Below are 19,282 nucleotides of genomic sequence, written 5' to 3' on the forward strand. Positions count from 1 at the left end.
TACATTTTCTCTACTGCTGCCGCTGCTTGGTATTAGAAAGGCAGGCAGTGAATTTAGAAGAAATAAAATGCCAGAAATGCTACGAGTGACACTGACTACATTTAACAAATCAGGCTACAAAAATATGTGTAGTGCATTGTTGGTTTGTGGAGTAGTGTTAAGCTAAAATAAGGCTTTTTCAATCTTTAGATCAGCTAACTTATTAAGGTTGAATAATTCAGCCTTCAGCCTAACTATATATTCAGCCTACTGTTAATCAGCTTTGTACACCTTAAATAAACCAATAATCAGCTTCTGTTCTTACTGTTCAGCTTGAATTGTTACTTGCCTTTGGTCTCCGAGTCATGAGTTGATGGGCCGATTGGTAGGGTCCAAGTGTGGGAGCAGCTGCAATCAACATCTTCGTCTACGTTTTCGTTTACATCTTCGTCTACGCGGATGACGTACTCATTGTAACGGTGGGTTCCATCCTGCAGAGGACGAAATTGAGAGCGCAAGCGGCAGTCTCCTCGGTGGTCAGATGGGCTGACTCTGTTGGTTTCCAGCTTTCCTTCGGCAAGAGCGTGCGCTGCCATATATGTACCACCAGGCATCGTAACAACGGACAGCCCATCATGATTTAACAACAAGCAATACCGACAAAAAACACCATGAGGGTCTTGGGAGTGCTATTCGATTCCAACAAGTAAAGAAGGACTGTCGCAGTCGGTCCAACCTGATTAAGACCATCTCCCACCCCCACCGATCAAACAATCATGAAATCCGCTTCCACGTAGCTCGAGCCATCATCGACAGTCGCCTACTGTACGGTGAAAATTTCACATGACTTGCCGCCGAGAAAGCCGTCCAGATTCTGGAACAGGTGTACAATGGCTACGTTCGAACAGTCTCCGGTCTCTTGCCCTCTACCCCGTTGCGTGCGTTGAAGCCGGTATCCTACCTTTTCACCGCAGCTACTGCTACCAAAGCCGCTGCCTTTCTCGCTAAAACGTCGGGAAACAACAGGATCGTTCGTTCCCACACTGGACCCAGGTCCACCGGCAATGTACCGCTCCAAGATGTTAAAAAGTGGATCAAGCGGACGGTTCAGAGAGCCTGGGACACCGAGTGGAGGAACAACAGGACACACCACCTTCGGAAGATCAAGGTGACCACCGGAACCTGGAAGGATCGACCAAACCTAAGAGAACAACGAGTGCTGTCAAGGCTGCGCACCTGACACAGCAGAGTCTCCCACAACTTCGGAGGAACACCGTTCCGGAGGACATGCGAAACCTGCGGAGTGCCAGCCACCGTAGAGCACATCCTCGTGAACTGCGCGGAGCTGGAGGACCTTCGGCTTGGAGTCAATCAGCAGTGGGAACCTGTTGGGCGACGAGTCCCCGGCAGAAGCCACCCTCATCACCTTTCTAAAGGAGGCGAACCTTTACTACAATATCTGAGTGTTCCATGTTTGTATTTCCAGTTTGTTGGCCCTTTTGGTAGTTTTCTACACCTTTTCATTCTAGCAAGATAAATGTACCGCAGCCAAGATTGGGAATCTCCTTGTGAAAACCCATTTTTTTTTCTCTTTTTTGTACTATCTTAAGAGATGATCTAGCCATATGGCTAAAAATCTCTATAATTAAAAAAAAAATCAATCAAGGCTTCTTCTGTGTTTGTGCTATCTTCTGTGTTTGTAATGATCCTTTTATAATATTGCATCAACTTTTCCCCTCTTTCTGCATTATCGTTAACAATTAGATTATCAACAAATTCTTTTGCTCGAAGGTAGCTTTCTACATTTTCCAACTAATTGACGGGAACCGCAAGGAAAGCACTCGATATGGATAGTATATATATATTGAAAAAAATAATAGAATTCCTTGTTCCTAACTATTACAGTTTAAGCTCAGTTATGTCATTGTATATTACTAACAATTTAATCCTTGGTTTTTCTTCTCCAAATTTCAGACTAACAGATTCTACCAATGCTTTCCTTTCCTCATCCGCGAGTTTTCCATCAAACAGAGCCAACGGTATCAACTCCTCGGAAAGGTACATACCATAAATGGTTGACCAACTTCTGTAATGTTGCCTCACATGCTTTCCGAGTTACGACAGAAAAATGTCTCAATTTTTTAGAGAACTCCAAATCCGTCCGGGGTACAGCGACGCTAGTTATACTTTTGAAACAGCTTTTTCCACAAATTTATAACTTTTGAGCCATTGAGCTGATTTCAAAGATCAAAATATCAAATGAAAGGTAATTGCAAATATTTTTTAGGAAAAATAGTATCTTATAAAACCGGGATTTTGTTTTGAAAAACATGGATTGTATTTGTTTTTTTATGGTTTTCACGGTTTGTAGACAGAGGGTGCAATGTATTTTTATAATTATCCATGAAAATTTAGGCTTTTTACACAACACATAAAAAACAAGCATGTGTTTTTTTTCTCGTTTTTTAGTTATATTTTAAAGTTTTGGGTTTTTACTCAATACACCTATGCGACTAGACTAAAGGGTGTATTCGTAATACAGTTTGGAAAGCATCGTTAACTGCTTTCGGTGACTTCACTTCATTTGAATAGTTTTTTGTTAAGTTAGTCCTAGATTGTGGTGATGTGAGGCCGGAGCAACCGTTTTTGCTTAATGAGTAGAAGATCATGGGTTAAAACCCAAGCCTCATTACATTACTAAGTATATATATCCAGGCCTCTATTGTAGAAAATCATTATAACAGAAATTGGAGGAACGATTCAGAAAAGTAATAAGTAGGGGAAATGAATGTAATGTTGGTCTCATTTTATTGTAATAGCTTCTTGGAGCCGATAATGAACGATCGTCGGTTGTAACTTGTTGTGTTGTAAGGGCCACGGTGGCCTTAGAGCGACCGTTTTTGCTTACTGACCAGAAAATCGTGGGTTAAAACCCAAGCCTCTTTACATTACTGAGTTGATAGGGTCACGTCATTTGCTTAACAGGTTTTGAAAGATCGCATCACTTTCCAATGAGAATCCAGATCTAATTTACCCTTCCTACTAACGAAACGTCCTTCCCGTGACAACCATGGAGATGCAGAAGTATACGGTCACTAGTAGCAACGGTTGTTGAAATAACAATCCTTTCCCTCCCCGATGACCGTAAGGGGACGTGGCTGGCGCCGTTATTGACCTCAAAAATATGGATTCTCTGGATTTTGTACACTGAGAATGGATTGCTAGTCCCTAGCCCAATTCATATGGTTCTTTGTGCGAATTTCGCTAAATCTCGTCAATCACGGAGTAGCAACTACTGAAATCTTTGGTCGTCAATGCTCATGCTCATGCTCACACCTATACGACTAGACTACCATCCATCGTAACCATGTAAAAGTCGCTCTAAATCGCCATGTTATAGTCGCTATGATTATCTTTCTTTTGATATTTTGATCTTTAAAATCGGTCCAGTGGTTCAAATGTTATGAATTTTTGAAAAAAGTCATTTTTGAAAAAATCGATTTTTTGACCACCCTAACATGCAAATGGTCTCCCTAATGACAAAATAAAAAAATACGGGTCCAATATTTTGCAATAAGGAACAAAACTAAAAAAAAAAGTTACGAAATTCTGAGAACCGCTATATCGTTTTGCTAGGGAATGGCTGTATATGTCTACTGGATATACTCGGAAAACTCTTGGAGGGGTGTAGTACATTCCCCAAATCTAGCAACACGGTCATTACCCGAGTGCTGCGATACTTACTTACCTTGCCAATCAGGCTAAGGCTTTGTTGTCCTCTACTGTCCGAAGAAGTCGTCTCCACTCTTCTCGATCCATGACCACACTTCGCCAGCCTCGTAGCCTGCGAAGATTCCGCACGTCGCCTTCTTCTTGTTCCGGTTGGGTCGCTTTCCAGAACCATTTTCACAGGGTTGTCGTCCGGCATTCTTACGACGTGTCCAGCCCACCGTAGTTAACCAATTTTTGCAGTGAGGAGGATGGATGGTTCTACCAGCAGCTGGTGCAATTTGTGGTTCATTCGCCTTCTCCACGTTTCGTCATGCATCTGCACTTCACCGTAGATGGTGCGCAACACCTTCCGTTCAAAAACACAAAAGGGCGCGTTCGTCCTCCACGAGCATACCCAAGCAACAATTTTGGCTTTATGAGGGTTCTGTAGACAATAATTTAGACTTGTAGAATGCAATAAAACCTCGATAAAGCCTGCAATGTGGCTTGGGTAGTCCAGCTCTCTTGGTCGTAGAGGACCACCGGTCTAATCAGCGTCTTGTAGACATTCAACTTCGTACGATGGCGAATTTTATTTGACTGGAGCGTCCTCCGAAGTCCAAAGCATGATGATGAGTGTTTGAATTTCTCTGCTGGTATCATTTTCGGCGGTCACCAGCCCAAATACACGAACTCATCCACCAACTCGATTTCGACACCGTCAATCTGAGCTCGGGGTTGGAGGCTAACATTGTCTTCCCTAGAACCTCTTCCTCTAATGTATTTTGTCTTCGATGCTTTGATGACAAGTCCAATCCGCCTAGCTTCAGCCTTCAGTCTGATGTACGTTTCCGTCATCGTCTCAAAGTTCCGTGCCATGATGTCGATGTTATCGGCGAAGCCAAGAAGCTGGATGGCCTTCCTGCAGGTCGTGCCACTCGTGTCTATCCCAGCTCTTCTGATCACACCTTTTACCGCGATGTTAAATAGCAAGCACGAAAGTCCATCACGTTGCCGTTACCCAATTCGAGATTCAAAGAGATTCGAGAGTGTCCTGGATACTCAAACAACGCACATCACTCGATCCATCGTTGCCTTCACCAATTGGATCAGTTTATCCGGAAATCCGTACTCGTGCATAATCTGCCATAGCTGCGATGCATATTTGATAAAACAAAACAAATCAACTATCATCGTATCATGATGGCAAAGCACTGTGGTCTCCAACTGCACATATGCTTTGTAAGCAGTTACGATATTTTTTGCACGATCGCACTTCTAGGTTGCTCCAAGTAGTTCACCATGCATGCGTGTGTAATTGGATAGTTGAATAAACTCACTCTTGATACAGCCTTCTCCAAAAGAAAATTCATTTTGAGAACGGTCCCCCGAAATCAGACTACAGATATTTCAGAGGATCATCCTAAACAGGCTGACGAAATGCAAGGAGAGTGAGCACGGATTGTCGGAGAGGCAGTTCGTATTCCGGAAAGGGAGATCAACGGTGAATGCATTTCGAACAGTGGTCGAGAGAGTCGAGAAAGCGTCCTAACAGAAGGCGACGTCAAGATTGCGTTCGCCGAAGCGCTGCATAGAATGAGGGTCCCTGATTACCCGTGCAGGATTCTAAGGAGTTATTTTTCAGAACCTGGTTCTGGTCTACGAGACAGGCATGGGACAAAGATCGATTTGGATCACGGTGGGAGATCCACAAGTCTTCATCCTTAGTTCAACGCTCTGGAACGGGATGTACAACGGCGTGCTGACTCTGAAGCTGCCCAAAGGAGTCGAAATCGTTGACTGTGTGGACGACGTCGTCTTGACGGTAACAGGCGAGACGCTGGAAGAGGTGGAAATGTTGGCGACCGAGCTGGTCGACACGATTGGTAACTGGAAGGAAGGAGCGAAGTTGCAGATGGCCCACAATAAAACGGAAGTGTTATTGGTCTGCAACTGCAAAGCGGTATAGCGGGCAGAAATAACCGTCGTGGAGCACGCCATAACTTCGAAGCGCGTACTGAAATACCTGGGAATGATGATCGACGACTGACTAAACGTCAATAGCCACCTCGAATAAGCCTGCGAGAAGGTGACGAAGGTCCAGCGGTAGCAAGAATCATGTCGAACAATTCTGGACCAAGTAGTAACAAGAGACGTCTATAATGAGCTATGGAGGTCCAGCCTGGGTTGCAGCGCTAGAAATCAGGCAAATCTGAGGAAAATGAACAGTACGTACCGGCGCATGGTCATGCGAGCGTGGAGTGCGTACAGAAGTATCTTGTCGGAAGCAGTATGCGTTATAGCCAGAATGATCCCTATCAGCATCACCCTGGCAGAGGACAGCGAATGCTATTATCGGAGAGAAATCAGAGGAGTACGAACATTGGTGAGAGCGGAGTCGATAACTAATCTGCAATAGGAATGGGACTCGGCGGATAACAGTAGAAGGCATCATCGGTTAATAGAATCATTATTAACCTGGGTGAACAGGAAGCATGGAGAGGTAAACTTCCACCTGACGCAGTTCCTGTCTGGTCACGGTTGCTTCGGACACGTTACCCCCTCTGTCCGGAGTTTGGAAATGTGGACAAAACGCTGGAGCACGTGGTCTTCGACTGTCCTCGATTTGAAGTAGTACGAAGGACGATGCCTGTCCTTAACGCAGAGAATGTCTTCGGGATGTGTCGAGAGGAGGGCACGTGGGATGTCGTCAGCAGGGAAGTCGCTCAAACACTGTCGGCCTGTCACGTAAGTGTAAAAACGATTCGCGAGCTAGCGATGCCACCTAGCGCTGAGATTATGACAGGGTCATGATTTCAGAGAAGACCGATAACAACTAGAATGTTTTATAAAAAAATATATTGCAAAAATAAAACTACAAGGGACAGCCCTATGGGGTTGTAGGCAATGGTGACGTAGGACTACGTGATCTTTTATAATAAATGTTATTTGTTAACTGCAGCTAGAGCTTGTGTTTTGTGTAGGAATAGGAATTTGAGCGGGGTTTTCTCTGTTTATACTCTTTAGTATAACTATGATTGCTCTGAAAAGAACCTTTTGATATGAATTTTAGTTGGGACGTGTTCAGAAATTTACCTTTTTTGGAAAACCTTGGTGGCCCTGAAAAGGGCCAATGGTAGTACAGGCTCAAAGCCTTTGGAAGATGATGATGACGTGTAGACAGCTGAATCAGCAAATCGGGCCGGACAATCCCATATTCTGCGGTTCAATGATTGGGCACTCGCAAGAGTCTCGGCCCGTCTGCTGCTGGACAGGAGTTGAACTGGTGTCTGTGACAGGCCGCAGAATATCAGTGTCCACCCAGCTAAAACTCCTCCCCTTTTTAGATTTTCTCGTTAAACTCCTTCTCTCAACAAGTTGGTAAATCTTATCCTTTATCAGAAAAACGCTTAACACTTTTTTCGGTGAATTTATGATCCTGTTTCACGTCATAGTTCTACTCTAAAGGGTGTCCACGATGAAATTGCCACACACAAAATTGATTCGCAAAATTCGGGTTTTCATCCGATTGCCATCAAATTTTCAGGGATTGAGAAATAACTATTAAACTTCATTTTACCATTTTACTCGTATTTTATTTACAGTCCATACGCAAATGCCTGCACCTTGGCCTTAACCCCGGCCATAAGATTCTGCACAACCTGTGAATCAACCGTTTTTTGCATGTAAACCCATACTTTCTTCAGTTCCTCGACTGTCTTCACTACCTTAGGTCGTTTAAGAAGGTGCTGCTTCATAATCGCCCAGTACTTCTCGATGGGCGGAGCTCCAGAGTGTTGGGAGGGTTGAACATTTTCGGCACGAAATTGACCTTATTGTCCGCATACCACTTCAGCACGTCCTTGGAGTAGTGGCATGAGGCCAAATCCGGCCAGAAGATTGTTGGGATATTGTGGGCCTTCAGGAGAGGAAGCAGCCGCTTCTGGAGGCACTCTTTTATGTACACCTGTCCGTTCATCGTGTCCTGGGTCACGAAAGGTGCACTCCGCTTCCCGCACGTGCAGATGGCTTGCCAAACCAGGAATTTCTTCGCAAATTTGGACATCTTCTGAGTGCGGACATGCTCCGGAACGCTGAACTTATCCTTGGCCGTGAAAAACAGGTTGCCGGGGATCTGTTTGAAGTCGGCCTTCACATATGTTTCGTCGTCCATGATGCAGCATTCAACTTTCGTCAGCATGTTGAGGTACAACTTCCTGGCACGGGTTTTGGCGGACTTGTTCTGCTTCTCGTCGCGATTGGGGGCCTTTTGTACCTTGAACGTTCGAAGCCCAGCCTTAGTTTTGGCCTTCTGGACAAAACTTCGGCTTAGGTGCAGCTTCTTAGCCACATCCCTAACGGAGGCGTTCGGATTTCGGTTGAAAGCCCCAACTACGTTGTACGGAATACTTTTTCCTTCACTTCTGGGCTTCCGATCGGTGGTCAACCGTTCCTCGAACCGCTTAATCACTCGCGACACCGTGGAATTCGCGATTCCCAACGTTTTAGCGATGGAACGATGCGAGAGATCCTTGTTCTCGTGATGAATGCGCAAGATTTTATCACGCACGAGCTGTTCTTTCGACTCCATTTCCGCGAGTTTTGATCACAGGACTTTAAAACTTTGTAAATAATGCACTATGAACTAAATCCACCCAAATTTTCATTAAATTCTACCCAACGGTTAAAAAGTTAGAGCAATTTCATAGTGTGGCAATTTCATCGTGGACACCCTTTAGCTCACTTGGTAGTTGATCTATACCAGTTGCTTTGTTGTTCTTCAGCCGACCGATCTCCTCCTCAACTTCTTGAAGATCAGGGACCGGTAGCCGCTCGTCTTCTGCGCGTGCTCCAAAGTCTGTTGCCGTGCGACCTTCGTTTTCTGCTGCTTCACCGTTGAGGTGCTCGTCATAGTACTGCTTACACCTCTCAATCACCTCACACTCGTTCGTGAGAAGGTTACCGTCCAAGTTCTTGCACATATCGGCTTGCGGCACGTAGCCTTTGCGCGAACTATTCAGCTTCTCGTAGAACTTCCGTGTGTCGTTTACGCGGTACAGATTTTCCATCGCCTCGCGATCTCGGTCTTCCTGCTGACGCTTCTTCCTTCGAAAAACCGAGTTTTGTCTGTTCCGCGCTTGTCTGTATAGCTCCACATTGAATCTCGTGCGGTGTTGCAGCATTCTCACCCGTGCTGCATTCTTCTCCTCCTTATGCCTGTTCGAATAATTGAAAATTTGATAATTATTTAACCGAATAGCTGGAAACATCTTTACGATTATAGATTAATCGAATTACTGGACTTTTGGGCATCCCTAGAAAATAGCTTTATTTCATGTTTTTGGTGGTCCTTTGAAAATTTCGAACAGCAGAATTGCAACCAGCAAGTTTAACCCAAGAAGCGGTGCGATGCTAGTTTTCATTGCTGTGACGACGACTGAATTAAGGGGCTTAGAAGCAGAGGGGTGAAAGTCAATTTTCTTCATCGATTCCCTCTTTTGATGACCACTAAACTATTTCGCACTATTTCTGCTATGCTCTTGTATCATCCAGAACAACAAACGTATCAATGAATGTGTTTGACGTCGAGTTATTAACGAAATAGAAAATCGATCGATCAAATCACGTTTGGTTACAAGATTACATCTCTGGAGAGCATTTTGTGTAGTTGTTGGGGGGTGTGGTTCTGAATAAGGCAATGAGTATGCAAAATGTTACGCAATTGTATCCACCCTATTCACACACGCCCGAAGATCTCAGGCAAATGTCACTTCGACTTGTTTCGTCTACTAACGACTCCCTAGCAACACACTTGTCACTGAACAGTTGTGGTTACTAGTATGTGACTTATTTCAGTCACAATCAAGTTGTAGCAACTTATTATGATGGACGTGTGTTGCTTGAGCTCTCTCTTTTGACAGTACTGGGGAAGCAGCAATGCTATATCGACATGTTTTGTCCAGAAACGATTCTCTGATGACTTTTTTGAGGAATCAGTAAATATTTCGATGCTTTTGGACAATGCTTGTCATTTACCACTTTTCCAATAGTTTCAATAGTTTTAATAGTTGAAAAATATTATTGCGTGGATGCGTGGAAATATTTCTGATCAATTGGTGATAAAATTATTGAAATTGATCCAGGGGCAGCTGAGTAATTAACGTTCAAAATCTTTCATGATTTCGTTACATGTTCCATTTTCGGTTTTCACAAAGTGTACCCCCATATAGAAATCAAAGACGTAGTCGTACGTCAAAATAAAATTGCAATTCAAGACAAACGGGTGTTCATTGAGACACATAACTCGAGCCATCTGGTAACTGCTTGAAGTAGATTTTACAGAAAATTGCCAGTAAATCCGAGCAAGTGCGAGCTGCGATACTAAATTAAGCTACTATGTGCCTATACTGGAAAAATGAGGTGGTCGTCAACGAGATCAGGAAATGGTTCCATGTACATGAGCTGCTAAGAGAAAGGTGTCAAAGAAACACTGTCAAAAAGTTACAGATTTGTACATTTCACATGTTTTCTATTAGTGCACAAGTTTCGTCAATAATCTCAACAATATCTTCGGAGGTCATCAATACAGGGTCGCTCCTCACTAACATTGTACTATCCGATGGATTATTCCGAGTCAAATAACAATCGCCTTGGCGAAAGTTGTCGAGGAATAGGCCCCATCTGCTGCTGTAGTCAAACATAAGAGGGAAATGAGGGTAAATATAGAAACGTGAAATCGTCGTAAATATTTGCATCAATATGATTTTCAATAGTTTTGCCCGTATGGTGCTTGCTATTAAAGGTCCGAACCTTTGACCATCTCCGTTCCAACAATATATGATTCTCAATCCACAGTACACCAAGTGCTCCTGTGTGCAACAGGATTATCTCAAGGTGATGCCAATACTCCCCAGCTGGCGGAGCCAGATTCGATCAGCTGCCATCAGATCGACGCAATCCCAACGACCCATATAGTCCAAAACGAGCGGCACTCTGAAGGAAAGCTAATTGATTCGATTCCTTTCCGTTGAAGCCGAGTATATGTAAACATAATCGTCCTTTTGCTTTTGTTGTTCCTTCCTCCGAAGATTTTTGATTAAAAATTTAAAGGGAAACCTCACCTCTGCTCATGAATGAGCTGCAATTCCGAGCATTAAGAATGAAGGAAGGAAAAAAATCTCACTTCTTACCACAATATGGCACAGCTGATCGGGATCATTAGAAAACGACAGAAGAAAAAACGAACGAGAAATGCATGACTGAGAGAAATCCTGACAAAAGCATAAGCAATGTGTGCCTTGTAGACATTTTCGTAATGTTGCATTTATACTAGAGGGCATAGACCTGCTGGCGGCACATCGCGTTTCCCGCTAGATTTTCAGGGTTGAACCTGTAGAAATATCGTTTAAATTGAACAAGCGCTGTGGAATGAACTTCCAACCTGGACGTAAGGATTTATCATCCTTCAAGAGGCCAATCCTGACGAAACGCGCGTGTGCTACAATGGAAAGAGATTAGAGCCACATTTTTGTTGTCTTCATCTTTGTCTTCCTCCAATCCAACGGAGCTCGTTCGATCTTCTTCCTCTAATGTTTATTCACATCTGGTTGTTTGTTTGATGATTTGCTCAAAATGACGATTTTATTTGCATAATGCTTACGCTTTTCTGCTTTGTCTTGATCAAACAACAGAGACACGCACATGTGCCATATGTGCAAGCATCGATCGGTCGGTTGGTCGGTCGATCGATCGATCGATAGATCGGATTTGTATTCGGATAAGAGGTGTGGGGGGTGGTTTGAAGATGGGCTTTTATAGAAAGCCGCGTTTTGTTTATTTATGGCAGTTCATTAGGCGCGCAATCGATATTCATATTAAGACATTAAGGCTGCGTTGAAGTTGAATAGTGGTCCGTGAGAAAGGCCACCAGGCAAGGACGTGAAATTTGCCAAATGGTTATTGGGTGTGATAGATCTATGTAACATTGTGGGAAGCGTTGCTAAATTATGGGCGATTTTAGTGCGGCTACATGGCTTTTACGAGTTAATGACACTGATTTAATAGAAATCCGGACTGGGTTCGTGGATTATTCAAAGGAAACTGTTCAGGTAACCGGATATCTTGAATTACTACTCATGTCATGTTGATTCGTGATGTGTACTGGGTATTGATGATTATCGTCGAGTTACATAAATTTAGTCATTTTTAAAGGAACATTTCCAGGTGAAATCTGCCAGAAAAAGTCAAAATCTGGCACGACTCTTTCCGATCTGCAAGAAACTTTCAACATGTTTTCAGCATTGGAGATTATGACTTTTCTACAGCTCACGAGAACATTTTGACTCAAGAATATTTTTTTAAAAGGACGTATGTGTTTTTACATATTAATTTTAATGAATTAAAAAATTCTTACTGTTTATTAAAACCGCTTATTGTATCAAAATTGTGTCTTTTTGTTGGGGGGAGTTGAACCACTGCGTTCAAATTGTGTCTAAGAAGAAGTTGAAAAGAATTGATTGAAATTTAAAGGAAAAAAAATACACTGAAAAATATTACTAAATTTTTGAAAAAAAAATTAAAATTGTGATTTTTTTTTTCATTCCAACGTACGACTTTTTTCCTTTGTTTTCTGCGATATTAGGCAGATGTTAGGAGCCGGTGGTACACTGCTCTTTCGAACAGTTTTGATAACTCTGAGAGAAGGCTGATTGGTCGATAACTTGAAGGAGAGGACGGATCCTTCCCAGGTTTCCGGATGGGTATGACTTTAGATGACTTCCAGCACGAGGGAAAGCAGCCAAGTCGGAGGCACAGATTAAAAATCAGTGCCAGATGGTTGTAGAATCTGGAAATCAAGTGTTTGAGTTCCAGATTCAGGATGTTGTCGAAACCTGGGGCCTTGATGTTTTTAGATGATTTGATGTAGGCCAACAGTTCATCAGCAATAATCTCGGATTCCTTGGAAAAATATTGGGAATCTGATGGAGGTTGGTTTCGTTTTCAGCAACCTCAGCTTCGTGAGGGCTGACGATGTTTTGTCCGAGATTATAAGAGCTGACGAAGTGTTGACCTATCGCGGCAGCCTTCTCTTCAGGAGTTATCAGGTCGCCGGGACTATCCAGTGGGGTCAGTGGTGGAATGGGTCTTGGCTTATTTTTAAGAATTTTGGTTAGTTTCCAAAAGGGCTTTCCACAATCTGGGAGAGAGCCGATCCTGTTAGCAACGTCCTGATTTATGAGGTCCATGGATGGTTTTTGTTAGGCGATTACAGTGGGCCTTAAGGACAGGCAGACCAGAGCGTTGGTACTGCCTTCGGATGGTGTTACGGAGTCTTATAAGGTCTTTGGTAGATCTGTCAAGGTTCAGATTATTGCTCGCCTGTCTGGATACTGGCACGTGTTGTTCCCTAGCTCGGGATATCGGCTCCTCGATGGAATTCAGACACTGGTCAACGTCTTCAGGCGTCTCCAGAAGCACACCGTAGTCGACAGTGGAGTCGACACAGTGTTGGAACTGATGCCAGCTGACGCGATGGTAGTTGCGTAGTGGTAGTGGGTGGGAGAGTCCGGCGCTCTTATGGTGTAGTGAGCCTCTTGCAGGTCGTCGTTCAGGATTGTGCCGTTTTGGTTATGTCAACTGTTGCCCCAAGCCTGGTGTTTGGCGTTCAGGTCGCCAGCGATGATGTACTTCTCACGGCGTCAAGTTAGTCTGATGATGTCTCTCCGCAGGTATGCTGCCGACCCGTCCCTGATGGTGACTTGATTGGACAGTATGCCGCAATGATGGTAATAGGGCCGACAGGAGTGAATACTTCCACACCCACCGCTTCGATCATCTTCAGCTGGAAACTCGGTAGCATTCTAAAGGCAATATTTCTTCTTAATGCGATAGCCACTCCTCCTCCGCAGGAGCTGGTCCGGTGTAGTCTTACGAGCCGAAAATCGGGGAGGTGAACATTTATCTCCGGCTTCAGGTGTGTTTCAGTGATGACGGCGATGTCTATGCCATGTTCATTGCGGAAATCAACGAACTCAATGATTTTGCTCTTGTGCGAGCAAGCGTTCCAGTTGGCTATTTTGATGGCTTCACGGTCCATATTTTTGCACGAAGGACATAACTGCACGAAGCTGATCAGGTAGTGTCTTGGTGGTGCGTAAGATTATGATCACCTCAGTCACGAGGATCACTAGTTCGTCGCTTCGAGGCCATACGACGAGCCTGAAGTACTGGAAACATGTCCATGTTGACAATAGGAGCACGATTATTGTGGTGTCGACCAGCCCGTTGACGGATCTGGATGAAGACCGCTCGCTTGGGACATCTCCTATCGCTGCCCAGATGGTTGGAATCACAGTTCTCACACTTAGGTTCAGCTTCTTCTTCCTTCTTGCATGCGGTAGTATTGTGAGCCCCAGCACATTTGCCACAACGAGCCTTCATGTGACAATTGTTCGTACCCAAATGTCAGCGATACTGCTCCTTATGAATCACGATGTTGAACAGCGTGCGAATCTGCCGCAGAGCTTATCGAAGTGCACCATGTACAACTGGTCCCGGAATGCACTGGTTTCATCACGTCTCGCTATGGGAAAAATGTTGATTGGCTGCAGATGAAGGTGCTCCTATTCCGCTTTATCTCCAAAACAGAGAGATTTGGAAGACCACGGATCATCATTTTTAGTGGTTTGCTTCCAGGGACGTCGTAAGTGTAAATCTCAAACCGGTTCAGCTGAAGAAAAGTGCCAACAGCGTTGTAGTCCGCCAGTGTCAAGCACAAGATTTTGATCCCCGTGCTGCACAGCTTGAACAGCGGGTATATTTGATTTTTTGCCCGCTCATTCCTGAGCAACGCGAGTTCCTTCGTCGAGGTGAACAGTGGGGGCACTTTTTCCCGTTTCTCAACTGGATCTATATCTGCTTCTTCGCCGAGTGCCGAGAACGGATTACTCTGAAGCAACCTTCCGTGTGGTTGCTGGAACCAGCTTGCTTGCGAGGCCTATTCGGGGCATCTTGAACGGATGCGGTTGCATCCAAACTTTGGCGACCCACGGGTGAGTGGAGACATTCAATTGTTGCACCACTACCGCCGATTTAGCGACTGCCACAAGAGAGGCGAGAAGGGAAAACTTGCGACGGGTACCACGACCAAACGACCGACTTAAAACATCGAACGACTCGAGCTCGACAGTTTGATGGTCAAGTAGAGAATCGACCCAAAATCATGAAATATGAAATCCATATTGATATGGTTCCGGTCATGGTCTCAATAGGCCACTCCCCGGGGGACCTACAACCTGCTTCAAGATGACCATCGCTACTCGTGATTAGTTGATGAGGAAAAAATCACACACAAGCAATAGCGGCGCTGGTGACGTAGTGGTAAGCGTGATTGCCTCTCACCCCAGCAGGCCTCGGTTCAATCCCAGTCGGCGCAAGAAAAAAAAATACCAATCAGTGTAAAAAATCATTTTTGACATGCCCCCGAATAAACTGAATTCTGATTCAAACTTCGATACATTTCCTGTCGATTTAAATTGGAATCATAAAATTTGGACCATTTTTCGGAAAGTTATGGTCATTTGAATTTTGACAAAATTTTGCCTGTCTCAATCATTTTGTCTACCCCCTGTGGATGTTTTTTTGTTTTTTCCTTTGATTTGTTTCCCGTCGATCTTGTTTTCCGTGCTGAGCACCAATGCTACCGACGCCAGGGAGGCAGCTCCTACACCTGGACCCTATCTATCGACCCGTCAACTCATGAACCGGGGACCAACGGCTTTGCTTCTCTTCCGAAGGAAGACGTGATCAGAGATGTTATGCCTCAGATTATCCCGACGACGCCGACTGGGATAGAACCCAGGCCTGCTGGGGTGAGAGGTAATCACGCTTACCACTACACCACCGGCGCCGCTTAACCCTGTGGATGTTGACCAGAGCTCCGTTTGGCAGTATGTGACACTCAATTTGTGGACTAGCAAATCTATCGGGTTGAACATTTCCTCAACTATCAAAGGCAGAGAGTATCGTTATGCTTACCACACAATACACAAATTCATGCATTGGTTGGCAATTAATAGCTATGGAAGTGTTTCAAAGAACACTTAGTTAACCCTCCGTTACTCGCGCCAACTTTTGTAACACGAGTACTCGCCCGTTGTATTTTGTACAACAGTGCGAGTTTTCCATTGCCATTTTGCAGCCGAGCTACCAATCGATATGAAACCAACGAGTATTCCTTAAAAAAACTTGTTTTTAACTAAACAAGCTAAACTTTTATCACAGTTACCCCCAAAAAATGCAGATAATAGAGAAAATGTGAATGGAAACCGCGTAAACGGTGTCCGTACTACGTGGGATTAGACTCAATTGATTACAACATGGAAAATCTCGAGATCCTGACCAGATAGAAAGTTACTGTCTTAGGCAAAGTTGTTTTAGAGATCATAAACTTTTCGCTGGTGAACAGTAGTTCAGAATCTTCTCACTAGATAGCGCTCGTATACATGTTAAGTTCTCGCATGTCATACATCACTAGATCCTGACCAGATAGAGAGTAAATGTCTTTGGCAAAGTTGTTCAGGAAATCAAAATTTTTTCGTTGGTGGACAGTTGTACAGATTTTTTCCATTACGCGGTGCTAGTATATATATATGCGATTCTCGCATATACAATAGCTCTAGATCCTGAGCAGATAGAAAGTTACTGTTTTCTGCAAACTTGTTCAAGGGGTCAACACTTTTTGGCTGGTGGACAGTTGTCCAGAATTTTCTCACCACGTGGCGCTAGTTAACGTGTACAATTCTCGCGTATGCTATAGCTTGAGATCCTGCACAGGTTGAAAATTACTGTCTTCGAAAAAGTTGTTAATGAGGTCAATGCCTGTTGCTTGGTGCACAATAATTCTGAATTTTTACACTACGTGGCGTCAGTATACACGCGAAATTCTCGCATGTAAAATATCTAGAGATTCTGATCAGATAGAAAGTTACTGTCGTCGACAAAGTTGTTCAAGAGGTCATAACTTTTTCGCTAGTGAAAAGTAGTTCAAAATTTTCTCACTACGTAGCGCTAGTATACATGTGAAATTTTCGCATGTGGTTTGTTTAGAGATCCTGACCCGATAGAAAGTTACTGTCTTTCGCAAAGTTTTTCAGGAGGTCAAATCCTATTGCTGGTGTTTAATAGTTCAGAATTTTCTCACTACGGGACGCTAAATAGTATACACGTGAAATTCTCATATAAAATATCTCGAGTTCCCGACAAGATATAAAGGTACAGTCTTCGACATAGTTGTTCAGGAGGGCAGAAATTCAATGTTTTTCACATAATTGCGCTTGTATACGCGTGCAATTCTCGCATTAGATATATTTTGAAACCTGCTAAACTGTCATCGGCAAAGTTGTCCAGGAGATCAAAACTTTTTCGTTGGTCGACCGTACAAAATTTTCTCACTACGTGGCACAAGGATATACGTGAAATCTTCGCATATATAATATCTCGAGATACTAAACAACTAGAAATTTACTGTTTTTGGCTAAAGTGTTAAGGAGATAAAGATATTTTGGCTGATGAAAAGTAGTTCAGAAATTTATCAAAACTTGGCAATTCTCGCATATCATATATCATAAAATTAAAAATACAATTTACATCAGCCTAAGTGGGATAAGACAAATATGTTCTGGATTTCTTTTACTGGTGAAGATTTTCATGCAGATTTGTGGATACATAAATTGGGGTGAGTCGTTCCACTTGTATACCTCTGATAAATTACTTGTAACACGTATCTCAGATGGAAAACATTATCTTAAAAGATCAATATCGCCGAAACTTCCACCAAATGAATGTTTAGAGTCTCCCTTTCATTTAAGTCTAATTTCAAAATGTCTTATCTAGGCGTCTAAAACAAAATAAAAACAAAAATCCTGTATTTATGTGTGCACGGACAACAAGAATAACTCAGAGAGCGAGGCACTTTTGCTCAGTTGAATGGAGAAATTTATAAAATCGTAAACTCCTGATCAAGGAATCAAAAATATCTCCAAATGACAAAATGACAAGCGATCAACGAATCGAATAATAACGCTATGTCAGAAGTGCAAAGCAATAATGATATAATCTTCTTCCTTCTTTTTCATGACAAGTAGCCCGTGCGACACAACTCACTCGGGGCGGTAGAAGGAAACGAGCAAATTGTTGGCAAGCTGCTTCACGAAGTAAAGCCGAACATGATACACGTGTGCTAATGGGATTTTTTTTTGTTATGTCTTTTCTCGATTCATATCAAGCTATGTCCTCATCCGTGTATATTGCAACAAAGCAGGCAAGCAATATATCACTAGCCACTCGGATCGAGCTTTGTTACAGAGAGAGTTTGTCATGGTACTCGTAGCAACCATTTTGTCTGTATCATTGGTTGCTTTATGTGTTTGGATTCGCTGCTCCTGATTATAAGCTTAAGGACACCCTCAAAAAACATTCAAATGTGTTATGTTCATATCTTTGTCATTTTAAGTCCAATTTTCGTTATTTTTAGAACATTTGAAAGATTTTAAATGGAAATACGAAGAGGCAAATTGCTCAATATAATTTTCAAATTTTCTATACCAAAGGTTCACCCAAAATAACACCTTTTTTCAAAATGTACTCTGAAGCATCATGATTGATTTCCTCAGAATTGAGTTGAAAATAAATATTTGAAATTAAAAGTAGTAGTAGAACCCTTATGCTATACCACTCATACCATTCAAATAACCTACACACCAAATTTTGGAATCGAGTTCCAGCAAAACTATATCTTGCTGCATGTTCAGTAATTTGAGATATTTTACTGGATGCTCAGTAACTTATATGAAACGTCAAAATCATCACCGTTCACTCTCCCGCGTATTCTGTTTTTCTATTGAAGAGAGCAACTAATCATGAATTACAGGTAAAATATAATTAGAATATTCGCATTTACTATGGATTGCATCGATTCTATGTATATCTCCGGTAGCTGCAAAGATTGCCGGATTGAACATCAAATGAGTTTAAAAACCGTCGATAGATAGAACGAAATTAAGAATCACTTTGAAATTAATTCAACGCCTAAAAGTGAATAATCAATGTGACTGACATGTGAAATGTTCATGCGTGTAATAAATTTCCAAAAACAGTTGAGTTTTATATCAGTTTGAAAGCAAATTCAAATTCAATTGTTTTGTATCAATTAACTGGTCTTTCAGCAATATCATTGCCACTCTAATGTGCTGGATATCCAGTACATGTTGTTGAATTTCCAGTAAACAGCTGTCACTTTTACGTAGGGTCAATTTGCTGGTCGTTCAGCAAAAATATTTTGCTGGAAGAATTACTGGTTTTACAGCTCGGCAAAATCCAGCAAAATATAAAAAAAAAATTGTAAGGAGATCAAAAATAGGACGTAAAATGAGAGAGCTTTGAACAAAACACATTTGAATTTATGTTGGGGGTTTATTTAAGCTTATGATCGGGAGTGAAGGTTACTCAGCGGTGAGTGAACTACGCTTTTGAAATTTCTCCATATATGTAACTGAGTAAAGCAATCTCACGACTGAGATAGTCCTTTGGCTCG

At 42.8% G+C, this 19,282-nt stretch overlaps 2 protein-coding genes across 2 annotated transcripts in view; one reads left to right on the forward strand and one right to left on the reverse strand.

Moving 5' to 3' along the window:
* LOC135709893 (uncharacterized) overlaps window positions 1–8,219 on the reverse strand; it is a 119,478-nt gene extending 111,259 nt beyond the window's left edge. Inside the window, exon 1 of the mRNA XM_065232343.1 lies at window positions 8,087–8,219. The gene's annotated coding sequence lies outside the window, so the exon portion shown is untranslated. The remainder of the gene's footprint in view (window positions 1–8,086) is intronic.
* LOC135709888 (leucine-rich repeat-containing protein 58-like) overlaps window positions 1–19,282 on the forward strand; it is a 302,215-nt gene that overhangs the window by 270,676 nt on the left and 12,257 nt on the right. The window lies entirely within an intron of this gene.

Source organism: Ochlerotatus camptorhynchus, unplaced genomic scaffold (assembly GCF_037179485.1).
Source record: "Ochlerotatus camptorhynchus isolate MF236.1 unplaced genomic scaffold, CSIRO-AGI_Acam_v1.1 ptg000367l, whole genome shotgun sequence".
NCBI classification, from domain to species: domain Eukaryota; kingdom Metazoa; phylum Arthropoda; class Insecta; order Diptera; family Culicidae; genus Ochlerotatus; species Ochlerotatus camptorhynchus.